This window comes from Protopterus annectens, chromosome 3.part0 (genome assembly GCF_019279795.1).
Source record: "Protopterus annectens isolate FY-2018-M chromosome 3.part0, PAN1.0, whole genome shotgun sequence".
Lineage (NCBI taxonomy): Eukaryota > Metazoa > Chordata > Ceratodontiformes > Protopteridae > Protopterus > Protopterus annectens.
The window spans coordinates 1,826,887,560-1,826,905,709 of NC_056731.1; positions in this window are offsets into that span (position 1 = coordinate 1,826,887,560).

Here is an 18,150-nt window from a genome sequence, read left to right on the forward strand (position 1 = left end):
GTTTAGCTCATGCATGCTATGTATACACACAGGATGAGTGGTGCATGTATACCTGATGGAATACCATTGCTCAACATAGCCATTGTACAGTGGTTATGGTGAGTGTAGAACATATTGTGGACATGCCAGTGCCAGCCATGACATGGCATGCTACATCACAACTGCAACATTAAACATCACACATACCCAATGTGTGTCATATGACCTATACACTCAATAGCATTACAAGACATATATGTGTCATTTTGCGCAAATGGTGATTGCTATGCATATTGTGCAGAGGTGCATATGTTTGCACACACACAACATTGAGGTGTATAGCAATGAATGCTATGTGTAGTACTGTAGTCACTGTAACTGGATGGGGTGTAGTACCATGAGTCATCATCATGCAGCATCATGTGGTCACTCAAGGCTACTAATGTGTGCCAGACCGGCAACTATCTTGCTGTACCTGAACTGCAGTACCGTGGCTACATTCACCATTTCACAGACAGTTGTTGCATGGGTTTGTAAGGTGCCCAATAGGGAGCATTGCCTAACATGAATGTGTTGTGTGTTGAAGAGTGTCACACCGCCACATGATAGGCCTCTACCCCTCAGGTATATTATGTGTGCTGTGTGGATGACATTTGGGATACTAGATTGTGACCTTACAGCGGGTGTCTGAATACACCATGTGTAGCATATTAACGTGTACTGCGTATGACAAAGTTGTGTATGTTGTGTGCATGTGTATTGCTCTGCCTATCCAATGTCCACTACAGTGTAGCCACAATTGTTTGGGATGCTCTGTGTATTGCATGTGTTTGAGGCAGCTACTCACGTTACTGACATGTGCATAGTTTCACAGCAAACATGCACAGCATGCATTATGCTTAGGTGTGTTACATGTGTACATGGCCTACACCTCACCTATGACATGCACATGTTATTTGCAATATTAAATGTAGAACACACTCATCAGCATGGGTCTGCTGCCTTGCTGTCACACCAGAGGGACCTACAAGGATATGAGACAGTTTGTCAGTGGCAACAACTGTGGCATTGCTACTGTGGGTTTGCAATCTTACAGTAGTACAACGGTTGACAGTCACAGGCCTACAGATTATGTTCCAAATTATCAGTATTGCACAACACCAGGCTCCACATCTTCTAACCATACAGTACACATCTCACATATGCATGATCTACCAATCGAGGTAACAGTAGTCTACAGATATGCCATGTTACCTGCACGCTCCGTGTGAACTTGCTGGGTGGCTCCGGCCTCCATGATGATACATGTGTGCTATTGTTGTTGTTGGCCAGAAGCCACCAGGCTCAGGAGCAGCTCCTCCACTCTGGTGAGGGCGGGGGTGGATGGTTACCCCACCACCTCTGGCAAGCTGTTGTCTACGGACATCAGACGCATGCTGCCGGACATGTCTAAGTAAATTACTGCAGTGACAGCATACCTCCTCATATGTCCGGTTATGCATGCCTATGTCATTTACCCTATGGACAACATCTTGCCACAATGGAGTCCGCTCATGCTGGTCCTGGCTGGTTCTGGAGAAAAGCAGGGTGTAGTGCTGAACCAGACTGGTTGTTATTATTTCATCCTCAGCTGGACTATAGGTAGGGTTGCGATGGTGGGCCATGACCCTGGAAGACAATGAAACAATATGTGTGAGCAAGTCATGTGGCACACTTAACATTCTAAAGTACAGATATCACTGAACTGCCATATATAGCAACCTATTGGCTGTCAGAGGATACACACTTTCAATACCACATATCAGTGCTCAACCCACAACTGCCTGACAGTGCCTGGCACGCTCTATATATTAAACCATGTTCTGCACAGCAACAAAGAGAAACCAGTATGTAAGACTATACAACAGTACATGGCACACTGTATGCGACACAATGCACCACCTAGCCACAGGAGGTATATATCAAGCTAATGCATAAAGAAATATGTCATCCATTGCAATGATTGTAAAGTCCAGTTACAGTATTACAAGTATATCACACTAGTTGTTAATGGCAAACCCCTTCCTAACATATGTGCACATTCATGAATATAGGTGGCATACTGCTGTACTAGACTATACATGTTGCTAGATACGCACTTATATCCTGTAACACACATATGACCGAGGGCATGTTACAGGCATACCCACACACACATCAGACATACATACAAGACACAAAGGTATGGCAACCCAGATGAGCTTTACCTGTGTAGCATACAGTACTGTGTGTCAGTACTTACAAAACTTTATGCCTGAGGTATGTAATCTGTGAGGACTACAGGGAACACACAAAACAGTGGTTCCAAGCAATGTGAACATACACCATACTGTGCTGTTTAGGCCTACAGCTTCTGGTAGTACTACAGTTCATATGGGATTTGGATTCACCAGCAGTACCAATCAATAAGCATACATGCACTGCTTTAGCCTACAATGGCACACCCCAGTCAACACCAAGGGACTATGTCAGACCATATGCCATACTGCTTTTTCTGCCTAGCAATAGCATACACATCTTTTGCTGGGATCAGAGCTAGGACACAAAATACCATGACAGAAACAGTTTCCCACTAAGCTATCACACATATACACAACTTTGACACATTCACCAACACATTCGCCATCACACTCAGTCAACCTCACATAGCAATTATTGCAACAAGTACATATGGGTGTATATCAGTTCATAGGTAGGGAATAGGCTACTGGCCCTAGGGCCTATAAAAGCCTAGCCATACGGTACCCTGGCCTTTGACACCCATGTAATTTAATTTCATGTGCCCCTGTCAAGCAGAGCCACAGAGGGGATTCCCGGGTGTATTTCCTATCTCCCATCCAATCATCAGGATTATTCATGACAACTGCTAATGAGGGCTTTGTTTGTGATTGATAGGTAGTTTGTTCCAGAGTATGGGATGTCTCTGAGATAGAGATCTATCCCTCCAGCATGTTATGTTTATTGAGGTGACAAGGTTTAGGTCCCTAGGGCATGTAGCTCCTAGAGATTGTGATCTGTTTACGTGGAGCATGTCCAACAGCTCTGGGTTTGACATAGCTTTGTATGTTAGGCAGAGGTCACCTCTGGGTAGGCAGTATGCGACAAAGTCTAGCTGTGGTTTTGTGAAACGGTCTGCATAGGGCATCTGTTTGAGGCTGGTAATACTCTTTGTGAGGTATGTCTGTGGCCCTTCCAGTTGCTGTAGATGTCTTATGAGGTACATACCAAAAGGGGCATTGTACTCTATAATGGGTTTTATGAGTGATGAGTAGAGGGGAACACTGACCTCTTTTTCCCTGGATGACACACCTTTTGTGATGAGGTGTGCCACATAGACAGATTACATGACTAGTGTGGCACTGTGATTATCAAAGGGGAGACTACTGTCCACCTTTGTCCCATGGTCTCTTATCACACTTTCGGTGTTAAGTAAACTACCACCTATGTGGTAGTTCATGGGTACAGAGTTTTTACCAAAAGGGATGCCAATGCATTTTCGACATTGAGCTTTAGGCCATGGCTTTGTCACCAGGCATCTGTCACAGTAAATATGACCCTGTATCTCTCTCCCTCCTCCCCCCCCCTCTCTCTCTCTCTCTCTCTATATATATATATATATATATATATATATATATATATATATATATATATATATATATACATATATATAAATATACACATACATATAAACATCCATTGGTGTACAGACAGATATACATATAGGCACATATACAGTCCACCTTTCATGGTGGGAATATCAATTATGCGAAGGTTGTGAGGTATACAGTTATGTAATAATATTGCACAGTCTTGTGCGGAATGCATTGAAAGTGTTCTCAGCCCATGTAGCTTTAGCAGGCTTCACTGGCTGCCACACTGCAAACCTAACAAATCATACCCACTGCATTTAACCACCACATGTCATATACCAGCACTGTATGCTGTCTTGTTTGCCACACACTACAACCTACATAGAAATATGCACATAACAACCTTCACTAACATATATATGTCCACCCTTCACAAACAGTTGCAGTATGTCCCTTGCTCTATGCACATGTACAGATGCTAATATATCTGACACAAAAATATCTCTCCGTATGTGTGTGCCATACACACACAAGGTCCACACTGTTGTAAGTCCGTGGACCTCATGGCTGACCTGTTGGGCCTTGCTGCAACATGAACAGGTGTAACATGTGAGCACACAGTAATATTAGAGGTTGTATATATAGCTGCTAGATTAGCATACTAGCCTGGTACAGCAGTTGCCATTGCTAAGCTACATGTTAATATGACTATCATACATGTGTTACTCTGTCACATCAATGTTTATATAACTGTATGCACTACTCCCCCAAAGAGCCATTGTACACACTACTGTACAGAACACAGATAACATGTATCAGATGTTTGACATGTAATGCTGAGCTACATATGTCACATTTATGTCCCACTGCACATAGCTACACACTGATTTGTCCATGGCAGTAGTTATGCAGGGCATCTGGGCATAGATACATACTGCTGCCACATATGGATGTTTCAAAGTATGTAGAGTACTCTTCAAAAACATCTACTACATGCCAGTAAATACATATCTGTTACATACCTTTCCTTTGTATGTGTTTGTAGTTTTCAGTTCCGTGTGTCTTTTATTTTATTTTTTTTTCTGTTGATGTTGATTTTGATGTGGGTGGGTGCGTGTCTGTCTCTCTCTCTCTCTCTCTCTCTTTCTAGCTGCAATGGAATGATTGCATGTGTGGACAGCAAGTACAGCCTGCTTTTATAGGTATCTGCACATGTGCATGTGATGGCCTGTGCACCAATTGGTGGCCAACATTTGGTAATTGGATGCAGCCTGCTGTGTGGTAATTGCAGTACTCACTGTCATAGCAACCCAATGCTATAAATTGCTAAGTCAGGTAGGCATAGCCCTTTCAGCTTTCCAAAGTGGGGCCCATGCTTGTTTGCTGTGGACACCATTGTTTAAGTCAGAAGGTTGGTATACTTCTTATATCTGAAGCTAGGGGTGTAGCCAGTGATTTAAATGTTGTACTCAGACCTGAATGTTGCCACTTCCAGTACACAGTTGTCAGTGTAGAATTGTACTCACCCCTACAAATGCTAACACAAGATACATGGGAGTATGTAGTTTCTTTTCTACTTATACAATTAACTGCCATACATAAGTAGTTATTGAGATGTATTCATTTGGCACATGAACTGTTTGTGAACTGCTATACTGTGAATATTAATGTACTCACTTCTGCACAGTTTGTGCTTTTTATTGTTGACATTAGCACAGGATGCTCAAGAAAACTGGACAATTCCAGTACTGAGTATGCCTACCTACATTCTTGGTGGACCCTGAGCACACAGGTATATTGTACATTTGGGTGGGGATTGTCCTGCTATGATACTGTGTGGGGGTTGTAAAGTACTGCTGTAACATTATTTACTGCTAGAATGGCTGGTTCTCTTATTACAGTTATGTAATGCAATTCCACAACAACTGCTGGTAAAGTTCCACAGAACAGGTTTTGTGTTATGGCATTCCTATCTTTCCTTTACATTCGCTCATTCAGATGCATGATATATCTATTTCAGCAACAACTTGCTGTATGTGTACTGTGGCTTAGTGATACTTCATGCAGTCTAGTGTGTCCAAGATCCAGGGTTCAAGACTAACAGAGGTGTTTTATTTTGTTACTGAGCAGAACAAGGCCCTCACATGCAGGGTGACTAAGGCACTTTTAAGCAGTTGTAAGTGGGTTTGCACAGGTTTGCGCGAAGCTTAGCAATACTTAGCTAAGCAGACACAAGCACACACTCATGCAAACCCGCTAACTGCTGCTTAAAAGTGCTTACTCCCGCTAACCCCTGCACTCATTTCTTTGAAAGAAAAGAAAATGGGAAGATAGGAAAGTGGTGAAATGGGGCACAAAGAGGGAATGACAGTAGGGAAAACAGCTCGGGATGTGCAGGATGGGTGTAGGGAAGGTCTATAGCTGTCCATCTCTTTAACAGCAACAGCTGTGCATATGCAATAAATTTGGAGGGAAATATGAAACCTCCCACCCCTGAGAGAGGGGTGAGGACAACAAAGTATGTTGTACTGCCAATTAAATATCAGTTTATGTGCCCAGTGGACATGTGTGCAAAATGGGCAGCTATGTATGCGGCGTAATTTTTTTTTGGAGCAGATGGCCCTTTTTTTCAGGTGAGATGTGGGGTAGGGGAAGTAGGTATATTTGGGGAGGTAGGTTGGGGAGGTAAACAGACAAGACAAACAAGACGCATACAGGGGCAGAATATGACATATGTGGTGGGTGAATACCATTGACGAGGAAGGATGTTTGAAAATCGCAAGTCCATGAGCCCACAGATGGCAACAGTGGAATTGAGATCCCCACCCATGGGCAGTCATCACTGCACCTTCACAGCCCAGAGGGTGGCTGTGCTGGGGGTTGCATAGGAGGGGCAGGCTTACCTGTGAGTTGCGCCACTCGTGCCTCAAGCTGGCCTAGAGGATCAGCGACTGAACATTTGATCTCCCTACGCACCACAGCCCGGACCATTCGGAGGGTGATAGGTGGCCCTCCTCTGGCCATGCTTGCACGGGAGGGATGAGCCCCATCCCCTGCAATGCTTCCACCTGAAGGTGGCACATGGCCAATGGAGGAGGAGGTCCCGGGCTGGGAACCGGACCTGCTGGTGCCAGGTGCCATCGCCAGCTGAGGTAGGTCAGGTGGGTCCGCTGGGACCGGCCTTCCCATACATTCTATATTTAGGAGGATTTAATGACAATATGGGTTGGTAACAGCCAACAGCATCCCAAATTAGTTGTAACAGCATGCAGTAGTATTCCCATTAACCCAACACACCAGAGTTCCAACAGTTGAACAGCAAGCATAACACATGCATATATAGAACAGCAGTGGACATTCCAATAGCATGCAAGATTGATTGGTGGCAACAGGCCACCAAGATTGTGGTATTTGAACAGTGCACATGCATCAAAGTAAATGCAGATATTTATAAACCAATAGGACATATGTCCCAACAAATGTTTTGAGATTAGACATACCCATTGAGGTGTGGAATTGCATTGTTTATGCACATACAGTAGGGTGTAAAAAGATACCTCCATTAACAACTTATATATACGTATAGTTTACACTACATTCCTATTGACTGCAGGTATATATCCCCTACATTTATTATTGCACTAGGCAATGTCCGTTAAATTGTGAAGTGGGTTTTGCTAGTTCTTTATATACCTGACCTGTATTTGACATACAAACTGTCCAGGATGCAGATGTTACTGCTATGTATTTATATATTTTATTTTTATTTATATATCTACATATCTGGATGTGTTCAGGTGACATTATCAGTTATATTTTAACAGCCCCCTACATTTCTAGCAGCACACTGACATTTCTGGGGAACACAATAACAAGCTACTCATGTGCCAGATTAACCTGTACATGCCAGCCATGAACCAACAGTTGAGGACTGTATATATGCTTAACAGCTACTGCCACTCCCTTCATCCACTTTATATGGGCCTACCCAAGTGTGGGTTGACAGCACTTAATACAACAGTACTATTTCTATAATTCAAGAGTACTACAACATATCAAAGAAAGTGATACTGACACACTCCAGGAATTATACCTTTATTAATTACATTACACACTTTTCTAGAGGCTCTCTCATTTATTTGATATATCAGGGTATGCAGAAGACTTATTCAAGACGTATTATACCTTTATTAATGGGTTACAGCACTCTTTTTCAGGGTCTCTCACTTATTTTATATAACAGTACATGCAGAGAAATTATTCAAGACTTATTATACCTTTATTAATGGGTTACAACACTCTTTTTCAGGCTCGCTCACTTATTTTATATAACAGTACATGCAGAGAAGTTATTCAAGACTTATTACACCTTTATTATTGGGCTACACTTTTTTTCAGGCTCGCTCACATTTTATATAACAATACATGCAAAATAATTACTAATCTGCCTGGTGGCACAGCCTTAGCAGCCTATCTGCATTGGCTTGCTGATTCACAGCATGGACACCTGTAGCTGTGAAGTAAATTAAGTGATATTGAGACATACCTATCCATAATATAGACTACGATAGCAATTCTTACATACTTCATTCCATGGCTACCTACTCAGTAGTGGGACATTTTCCATCCCACAGGCTTCCTGTATCCACTGGTTTAGTTGGTTCTCCTTGCATCTCTTCAGGTCTGAGTAGTGGTGCCTGACCTGCTCACCAGTCCAAGGGATGACTGTGGCACTGGTGAGATCATGAGCTAGATGGTTTCAGGCTTCTGCTTTGTATTCAGTGCCCTGGAACTGGCCCTGCAGGAGTCTCTCATCATGATTATGGATGAGGAGCCAAACCATTACTTTTGACTCCTCAATGCCCCAACGTTGCGCTCGAAATCGAGAGCCCTCTCCAACACTGGCCATGCTGACTGCAGATGGGAGCTACAATCAGTTATGGCAAGTATTCCCGCCTATGGAGCTTAAATATGCCTCATTTCCCCGGATTTATTTGTGATTGGCCAGCTTAGCAATGGGTAAACTTCCATTGATAAGTATGTATGTGTTGAAAGTGCATGCATATGAAAAGCTGTCATGGCTTAGTGGTCTAGTACTGTGATTATGGTGCACAGTGTCCCGGGTTCGAGGCCTGATATTGCTTTTGATTTTACTATTGGCCAGACTGGCTAGGAGGTGTGGCTGTGTTTAGCCGACTTTGCTCAACTTTGCCCAGTGTTGCTCGACATTGCCTGACGTTGCCCGGCATTGCGCTAGTTAGCGCGGTGCACAGCTACGTGCAAACATGTTTTGTTTGCGCTAGTTTGTGTGATGCGCAGCTCTGCACAAAACCATTGCGCTAGTTAAAGCAGTGCTAAGCTATGAGCAATTATACTTAAATGTGCTTAATACTGGTAAACTTTGCTTAGCAGTGCTTCACATTGCTTAAGATACGTTACTTATGCATTCATCAGTATGCATAACCATTTCACCTTCTTATATATATATAAAATATACCTGCAGTGGTGGTGCTGTGGTAGCGTTGTCGCCTCACAGTAAGATGCTGTCCAGTTCGATTCTCAGCTAGAGCGTCTTCTGCATGGAGACATGCGTGAATGGGCATACCTTCATTGAAGGTTGTGCATCAGAGCTGGTAACTCAGTATGTAAAAATCAATTACCAATCATTAGCAGACTGGAGTTCCACTGTGGCAACCCCTAACCGGGAAAAGACACAGACAGATATCTATATAAAATATCATTCACTACTACATAGGCCGTTTCAATGCTTTTTACTAAAATTTAACAGATAAATGTCAGGAATTATTTTTATATACAGATTTCCTACAGAAAATAGAACGGGGTGTGGTGGGACTCGAACCAGGAATGCCTTTTTTTTGTGCAAAGGCTCTACCACTATGCTATTGCTATTTTGCTTAATTTGCATATAAGTTTCTTATTATCCTCTTCGATGCCTAAACTGCTAACTGTAGCTAAGTATTGGCAAACCCGCGCAAACACATGCAAATACGGGCAGCTATATTGGGAATAATAAAAAAAAAATAAAAGTTTTACATTTTCTAATTGTACAGGGGTTTAGAATGTGGGGGAGTGTAGTGTTGGGTATGTACACATTTGAGTGGACTCGCACATGTCAGTTGACATTTGCCGATTGAGGGCCTTGCAGGGCCATGGATTTTTGGACTGCTCGGTAGTCCGACACGCCCCCTGCACTCGTGCATGCTCCGTGTTAGCCTTAGAGTTGAGTCAGTGCGCCCTCATAAATATGCATGGTGTGCTGACATCTTACTCTTAGGCTGCAGTTTCCATGTAAGACTAATTTAGTCTTACACGGAGGATTAGTGAATCCTGGGATTTATTTATTTACACATTGAAACCAGCATAAGAATCCATTTAGTTCCCAGGAGGTTATTGTTTCCCTATATATTTTGTGAGGAAAGTTCTTAGTGATGGTGAATGGGGTTAAAAGGTCCAACCAAAGTTTTAAATCTATGTTTGCATTGATACGTTTCCTAAATGAACTGATGTAATGATTAATCAGTGTTGTTTTAGAAGGTTTTGTTATATTATATTGTATACTTATGCATAGTATATACCAGGCTTTGTTTGACTTGTCTACTATTAAAAAAAAATTGAACATATTAAATGAATTTGTTAATATAGCCGTTGTTAATTCTTTCCAGTTGGCAAAATAATTTGGGTTTATCCAGTCTATTGTAGTTTTAAGCACAAATGCTTTATATATGTTTCTATTTCTGGGAAGTTCAATCCTCTTTGTTTCCAGGGTTTAATGTGATGAGGTAGAGATACTCTTTTCTTTTTGGGATACCATAAAAATGTAATTAAACATGAGTTTATTTCTTTAAGAATGCATCTTTCAAGAATTAACTGTATTGCTAATGCTACATATAGTATTTTTGGCAATAAGACCATTTTCATTAATTGCAATATGTCTTTAAAAGTTAATATAATTTTGTTCCACTTTTCTGTATATATTTTTATTGCTTCAATAATGTTTTTATAATTTATTAATATTGTTTTGTTTATATTTTTGCATAACACTATTCCTAAATAATTTAGCGTAAGTTCTTGTTTTCCTATGATGGCGTTATCTGTAACTTGTAGTTCTTTTTTCTTATTTAAAAATAGAAATTTTGATTTTGATCTATTAAAGTGTAGGCCTGTAATCTTATAAAATGTCTCCATTACTTCTTCTAGCTCTCCTAATGACTCTCTGGAGTTTGATAGGGTTAATAAAATATCATCAACAAAAAGCACTATTTTAGATATGTACCAGTACATATCTCAAATAATGCTTTTTGTTGATGATATTTTATTAACCCTATCAAACTCCAGACTGTCATTAGGAGAGCATTATTTTAGATATGTACGGGTCATAGACTAGCCGCGGTGATGCAGTGGTAGCATTGTTGCCTCACAGCAAGAGGTTCTCCCATTTGATTCTCGGCTGGAGCACCTTCTGTGTGGAGTCTGCATGTCCTCCCTTTGGTCGAGTGGCATTTGAAAGACATGCATAGAATGGGCATGTCTTTGCTGAAGGTTGGGCATTGAGCTGGCACTTTGACACCCATAAAAAATCTACTGCCAATCATTAGTGGACAGGAGTTCCGCTGTGGCAACCCCTAAAAGGGAAAAGCCGGAAGAAGAACAACTGGTCATAGACTTCTATTCCTTTTATTCTTGGATTATTGTGTATTATTTCTGCAAATATTTCTATAACCAAAGCAAATAAAATAGGAGAAAGGGGTCATCCTTGTTTAGTACCTTTCATTATATGCATAGACTCTGAGGTGAAAGGACCTAATTTAATGTAGGCTAAGTTATTAATATATATGTTTTTTAGTAATAAGATGAAGGGAGAAGGAAATTCAAATAATGCTAAAGTTTTAAATAGATATTCCCTGTTGAGGGAATCAAAGGCTTTTTCTGTCTAATCAGATTACAAGTGTTTCTCTATCTTCTTTATTCACATAATCTATAAGAGTAAGTATCTTTTTAATATTATCATGTGTGTGCCTGTTATATAAAAATCTTGTTTGATAATTATTGATTGTCTTTGAAAGTGGGATTTTCATTCTGTTAACTAGGATTGACATGAATATTGTGTAATCATTATTCAGTAATGATAAAGGTCTGTATGAGGTGCAAAGGTCTGATGGTTTATTATCTTTTAGAATTGGTGTTATGAGAGAATATTTCCATGAGGGTGGTATTTTTGCTTCTGACTGGACTTCTAGCAAAGTTTTAGGAAAAGGGGGATTACTGTTGAAGGCACGAGTTTGTAAATTTCTGTAATTATACCATCTATCCCTGGAGCTTTGTTAGATTTACTTTCTTTTATCTTGTCAACAATTTCTTTGTAGGATATAGGTTTTTGTAGGTCTAGTTTTAAGTTTTGGGGAATTTTTTTTATATTGATAAGGTCTGTATCTAAGTTTATTTTGTTGGTATCTAAATCTTCTTTTTTGAAGTGTTCCACATAATGGAACTGAAATACTTCAAGGATGTCTCCTATATCTTTTTTCCCTTTCTTTTCATGATATATACTACTAATGTTATTTGCTTTAGATTGTATTTTAATTCTTGTAGACAAGTTATGTAGATATCTGGGGGAGGTGGCTAATGAGTTTAATTTCAATTTTTCCAAGGCTAGACACATTTTGTGAGTTAGAATTTCATTATATTTTTATTTAATTCCTCTATTTCTTTTTTGACTTCTGGGCAATTCTGATTTATTTTAGATTTTGTGGTCAAGAGTCTATTTTGCAAGTCTAATGATTCAGTTTCTGACTCTCTAACTTTGTTTTTCTACCAGCTAAAGGTCTTACCAAATAAATACACTTTTAATAAGTCCCAAACCATGACTCTACTGATTTCTGTTGTATTATTAATTTCAAGAAATAATTGTGGTTCTGACAACATCCAGGATCTGAATTCTTTAATTTTCATGATATATGATGAAATTCTAGTTGAGAGGATTAAAAGTTTAAACTATATTTGGAGCTTCATTATCAGAGATTCATGATCTAAGAAGAGGCATGGAACTATTGAGAAGTTGAGGATTTTTGTTTGTAAATCTTGAACTCCGAATAATTTGTCTATTCTAGTTTGTGTTCCACATCTATGACCTTTATGGGAAAATAATAAGGATTTATCATCTTTTACTTTAAAAGTGTCTATTAGTACTGTGGTGGTGGTGCTGTGGTAGCGTTGTTGCCTCACAGTTAGACGTTGTCCATTCGATTCTCAGCTAGAGCGTCTTCTGTGTGTCGACATGCGTGCATGGGCATTCCTTCATTGAAGGTTGTGCGTTAGGCCTGGCAAGCCAGCACGTAAAAATCTACAGCCAATCATTAGCAGACCGGAGTTCCGCTGTGGCGACCCCTAACTGGGAAAAGCCGAAAGACACAAACTTTAAAAGTGTCTATTAAATGAAATGAATTAATCCATCTTTTTAAGGATTTTGAAATAGTTGCTATGCGAAAAGACTTCTTGCTGGTTTCAGAAGCTTCTAAAGTACAATTAAAGTCTCCTCCCAGTATAAGATTTCCTTTATAATTTTTGGAAATAAAATCTAGGTGTTTTTTAACTGTTCCTCCTCCAATTCCTGGGAACCAATATAAATTAGCTAAGGTCCATATTCTGTTATTAAATTTAATTATAACAAATGCTAGTAGACCTTCTTTGTCTTCATATTTATAAATAACGTTTGGAGTGATTATGTTTTTCTTCCAGAGAATTGATACTCCTTTTGTCTTTGTTCTATAGGAGGATTGAGCTAAGACTGCATAGCCCTTAGGGTTCCAAATAAAGATATCATTAGTCTTAAACTGTGTTTCCTGGAGAAATACTACTTGTGCCTTATTTAGTTTTAAATATTTTAGTAAGTTTGATCTTTTATTTGCATTATTTAAGCAATTAGTATTTAATGATAAGAATATTAAATTCATTTCAAGTTATTGTTAGAAGAAACTTTTTTTATTATAGTAGTTATACCATATTCTCTGATAACACTGAATGTTATTTTTATGTGTGTAAACTTGAGAGTGTAATTTAATGTTCTTTCTTCTTTAACTACAAGTAGGGTAACATTCTGGTCAGGCTTTAAAAAAAGTACGTCTATAAAACATTAATTCTAAAGTACCAAATACAAGTAAATATGAATTTCCCATTAAACATGGAATGAAAGTCATTCCTAATCCAATACATAAAGATAGATCTATTTGGATTATCACTCATTCCTTTAACCAGCAATATCAACTGAGCTCCATATGTTAAATTATTATATGGAGAATTTTCTTAAAAGAGATATGAAATTCTATATTATTCTATTATTGTTCTATAGTATTTTATATATCAGGATTGAATGTTAGTAGTATAAACAATTATGTTGACTTAGAAAATATCCAGTGTTTAGTTACCCTTAAGAGACCCCAAACATGTCAGATATGTCATTTTCAAGGGAGCCCGCAGGATTTTTTGCAGGGGGGGTGCAAACCCAGAGCCCCACCCACATAGCTCTCCCCGCCCCCTGCCAACACCGCCCTGCCCAAGTCCACCCACCCCAAGCCCCGCCCACACAGCCATTCCAGTGTCCCATTACTTGGCTATTTCTCCCCATTTGCCATAGACACTGTTCAAATCTGTGTGCGTACTGTTTTATGCTTTAGTTCTACAATGATTACAGGCAGTTGGATTTAATTTACAACTTTTATTTCAAACATTATAGCCCAAACACTGAGACATTTACTAATCCTAAACAAAGCAATAATCTTACAATGAAAACAGACTTGGAATTAAAGCTTCTCTACTTTTGAAACTCACATTCAATGAAACAGCATTGAAACCCACATTCAAAGAAAATGCATCTGGCCAGTGGCAGGTTATTTACCTTTGAACTGTTTTCAAGCAATAGGCTCCTTGCACACTGCTAGGGCCATGCAAAAGATTTGATTTACCTGATTGTATTAATTATAATATATAATTGAATTATATCCCTTGTATTATACAGCAACACTTGTTTGAGTGTCTCTGCTGAAGTAAAAGTAATCTGAATAATTCCACATTAAAGATATATGAAACTAATGAAGATGTTGTTGCTAGAAAACAACTGTATATTTCAGTGTTTCATCTACAAATTCAGTGCCTGCTGCCATCAAAGAATAAATTGCCTATGTTAAATTAAAAAAATGGTAAGCTGGTATATTGCAATAGAAAATGGATGGCAAGCTGAAAAACAGGTTCATAGTTATTAGGCATCTCATCCAAAGGAGGACATCCTCAGGACTGCAGCATACAAATGTACATGCTGTAGGAATAGAACCTCAAGCCTCTACATTAAGATGCAAGTATTCTACTTGTGGTGCTACTAACATAGCTTTAAAACTTTATACCACAATAGAGATACCATTTGCTAAACAAAACAGTTGCACATTGTAAATAGACTTGGCATGAGCAGCAGTAAACTTCGCTTCCCTTAAAACTCACAGTTCCTTGAAAATGCACTTGAAAATAGATTCCACCTGCTAACTCTAACTTGGGCATTTCACTTTCTCTCTCTCTCACAAACATACCACACCCCTCAAGGCCTCAACCTTAGTGCAAGAAATCTGGACAAAGCCTAAAATAAATAGGGACAGATTATAAATATGGCTCTCATAAACTTAGAAAATTGCAAGAGTAACAGGATTTGTGTTAGTATGCATTTTTCTAAATGATAGGACATCTAAAACTGAAATGTCTCATTATTTAGCAACTTCAATCCTTTTTAGGAGGAATATGGGAAAAAAATCTGGACATTCTGCAAAAACCTGGACAGCTGAGGGGTATGCTACCTCCCTCTTATACACACATACACACACACACACACACACACACACACACACACACACACACACACACACACACACACACACACACACACACACACAAAATAATTCTGGTCAGACTTGAATTAGTTCTGGGAAGGTTGCACTGAACGGCACCGTGCTTGATCTGAAGTGGGTGAAATCCTGGTAGCCAGTGATAATAACTGATCTGCAGCTCATCAATGTGGAGCATTAAAGCATTTTTAGCAGAGCATTGTTTCATCACTACCTATTGTGTTTGCACATAAGCTGTAGTTATTTCAAACATTTGCCTTTTTTGATTACTACAGAGTACATTTACCCACCAGAGCTATTGTGTTTTGACTTCAGTGTGGAGCTTACCTAGTTGTTGCAGGGCTTGGCTTTTAAGTAAGGTAGCAATGCTTATTTACCATATACCATTAAAGCCACCCAACTAAGTGTACTAACACACAGACACTGCTATAAGATACTGGTCTCCAATAAAATGTAATGAGCTTCTGAAAATACTGTAATCCTGTCCTTTTATTACAAATACTGTCATATGCATTTCAATACCCAAGGCTTATACATTATCTAGTTGTGTAAATATTCTCTGCATGGCAACAACGAAAAGGCTTTCAATGCTGGTAATTCTTTAACAATATGCTTACTAATGCTTACTTGCATCTTACAATCTCCGACAAGCTTACCTGATGTTCATTAAACCATGGCTACTTAAACAGAGCAACAGGGCACTGTGACAGCATGCAGTTCCTGCATAATAAGAAGCATAAATCAACAGTATAAAAATCTGATAGAAAACCAGAACATTCTGCAAAATCAAGGACAGATGAAAAGCCACGGTTGTATTTGTGATCTACCTTGGATGGGGGAATACTCTGCACACTTACACTGCATAACTGCTCCTTGCCTTCCTTGGACACATCCAGAGCCACTACAATGGAGGGTGGGGTGCAATAAGTATGTCATAATTTGAAATGTCTCTGGCTGACAGTGATAGCTCTGACACTCATACCTCTCAACTTCAGAGCAAGAAATCTGGACAAAGCCATACATAGAACTAGAAGTGGGACACAGGCCCAAAAATAAGGCCAATTTTTAAATATTGCTCTTATTAACTTAGATAATAGAGCAGTAGTAGATCTTGCATTAGTACGAATTTTCTGAAGGGTATAAGATCTGAAACTCAAATGTCTGCCATTATTTTCTAACTTCAGTCTTTAATGACTTGTCACTAATTTGCCAGAAAACTACAAGTTTATGAAAAATGGACCAAAATGTGATGCAAAAATACCTGTCAAAAAAGGGACACCTTTTTAGTATTAACATTGTTAACTTGAGCAGCTAACAAAATAAGAGCATCTACATGCATTTCTGAAATAAAAGTAATCTATAACTCTGATCATTAGTTATATACAATTGTAAACCCTCCACATTTTCTTCCAAAATTGCCATTTTGGAGGAGGGATTATTAGGGGAGAGCAACATTTTGAGCCAAAATTGGGGACAATTGAGAGGTTTGGATATTCCTAATCTACAGTGATTTGCACGTACCTCTCAACCTCTTAATGCAGGAAATCTGGACAAGGCCAAATATATTGGGGGAACATACAAACACTACTAAAAATTGCTCTTGTATAAACTTAAGACAGTCTTGCATTAGCATGCATTTTTCTGAAGGTTATGACGTCTGAAATTATGTGTCATTTAGTGACTTCATTCCTAAATGATTTGCTAGAAAACCACAAATTTTATGAGGAACAAACCAAAAATAAGAAGCAAATATCTATTCATTTTGCAAAGATATGGACAACTGAGAGGTATAGTTCAATCGAGGCTGTCTGAGTTTGCTACCCCCCCCCCACAAAATCATGGTCGAATGGAGCCTCCCCCTGCAGGCATTCCAATGTCCCATTCCTTGGTTATTTTGCCTCATTTACCATAAACACTGTAATGTGCATACTGCTTTACTTCTGCGATGATTTAGGATTTCATTTGAAAGTTTTATTTTGCATTTTACAGCACAAACCCTAATACATATCTGTTAAACAAAGCAATGCAGTCTCACAATGAAAATAGACTAACATTAAAACTTCTCTGCCCTTGAAACTCACATGCATTGAAACAGCATTGAAACCCACATTCAAAGAAAATACATTTTGCCAGTGGCAGATAAATATTAACTCTGGGCTGTCTTCAAAATCATAGGCCCCTCAAACATAACATACACATGCTCTTTGATACACCTTCCGGACTGTATTACATTATATTCCTTGTACAATACAGTACAGTTGTAAGAGGGCATTTTAAATTTATTGTTTTGAACATTTTTCCAGTAAACAATGAAACAAAATGCATACACCAATGACAAAACTGCCCAATTCAGAACATTTCCATCATAAAAAGTCTACTTAACCTTCTATAGTCCACCAGTATCCGTAAATAATATGCACGATCTCTGAAGTAGTAAAATCCACAGTAAAGAAATTTGTAACTAATAAAGAGGTTGCTGCTTTATATTGTCATTGTTTAATCTACAAATAAAGTGCCTGTTACCCTTGAAGAATAAATTGCCTTTGTTGCATGCAATAAAAAAATGATAAGCTAGTAATACCGCAATAGGGAATGGATAGCAAACTGATAACAGGTTCATAGTTACTAGGTATCTTTAC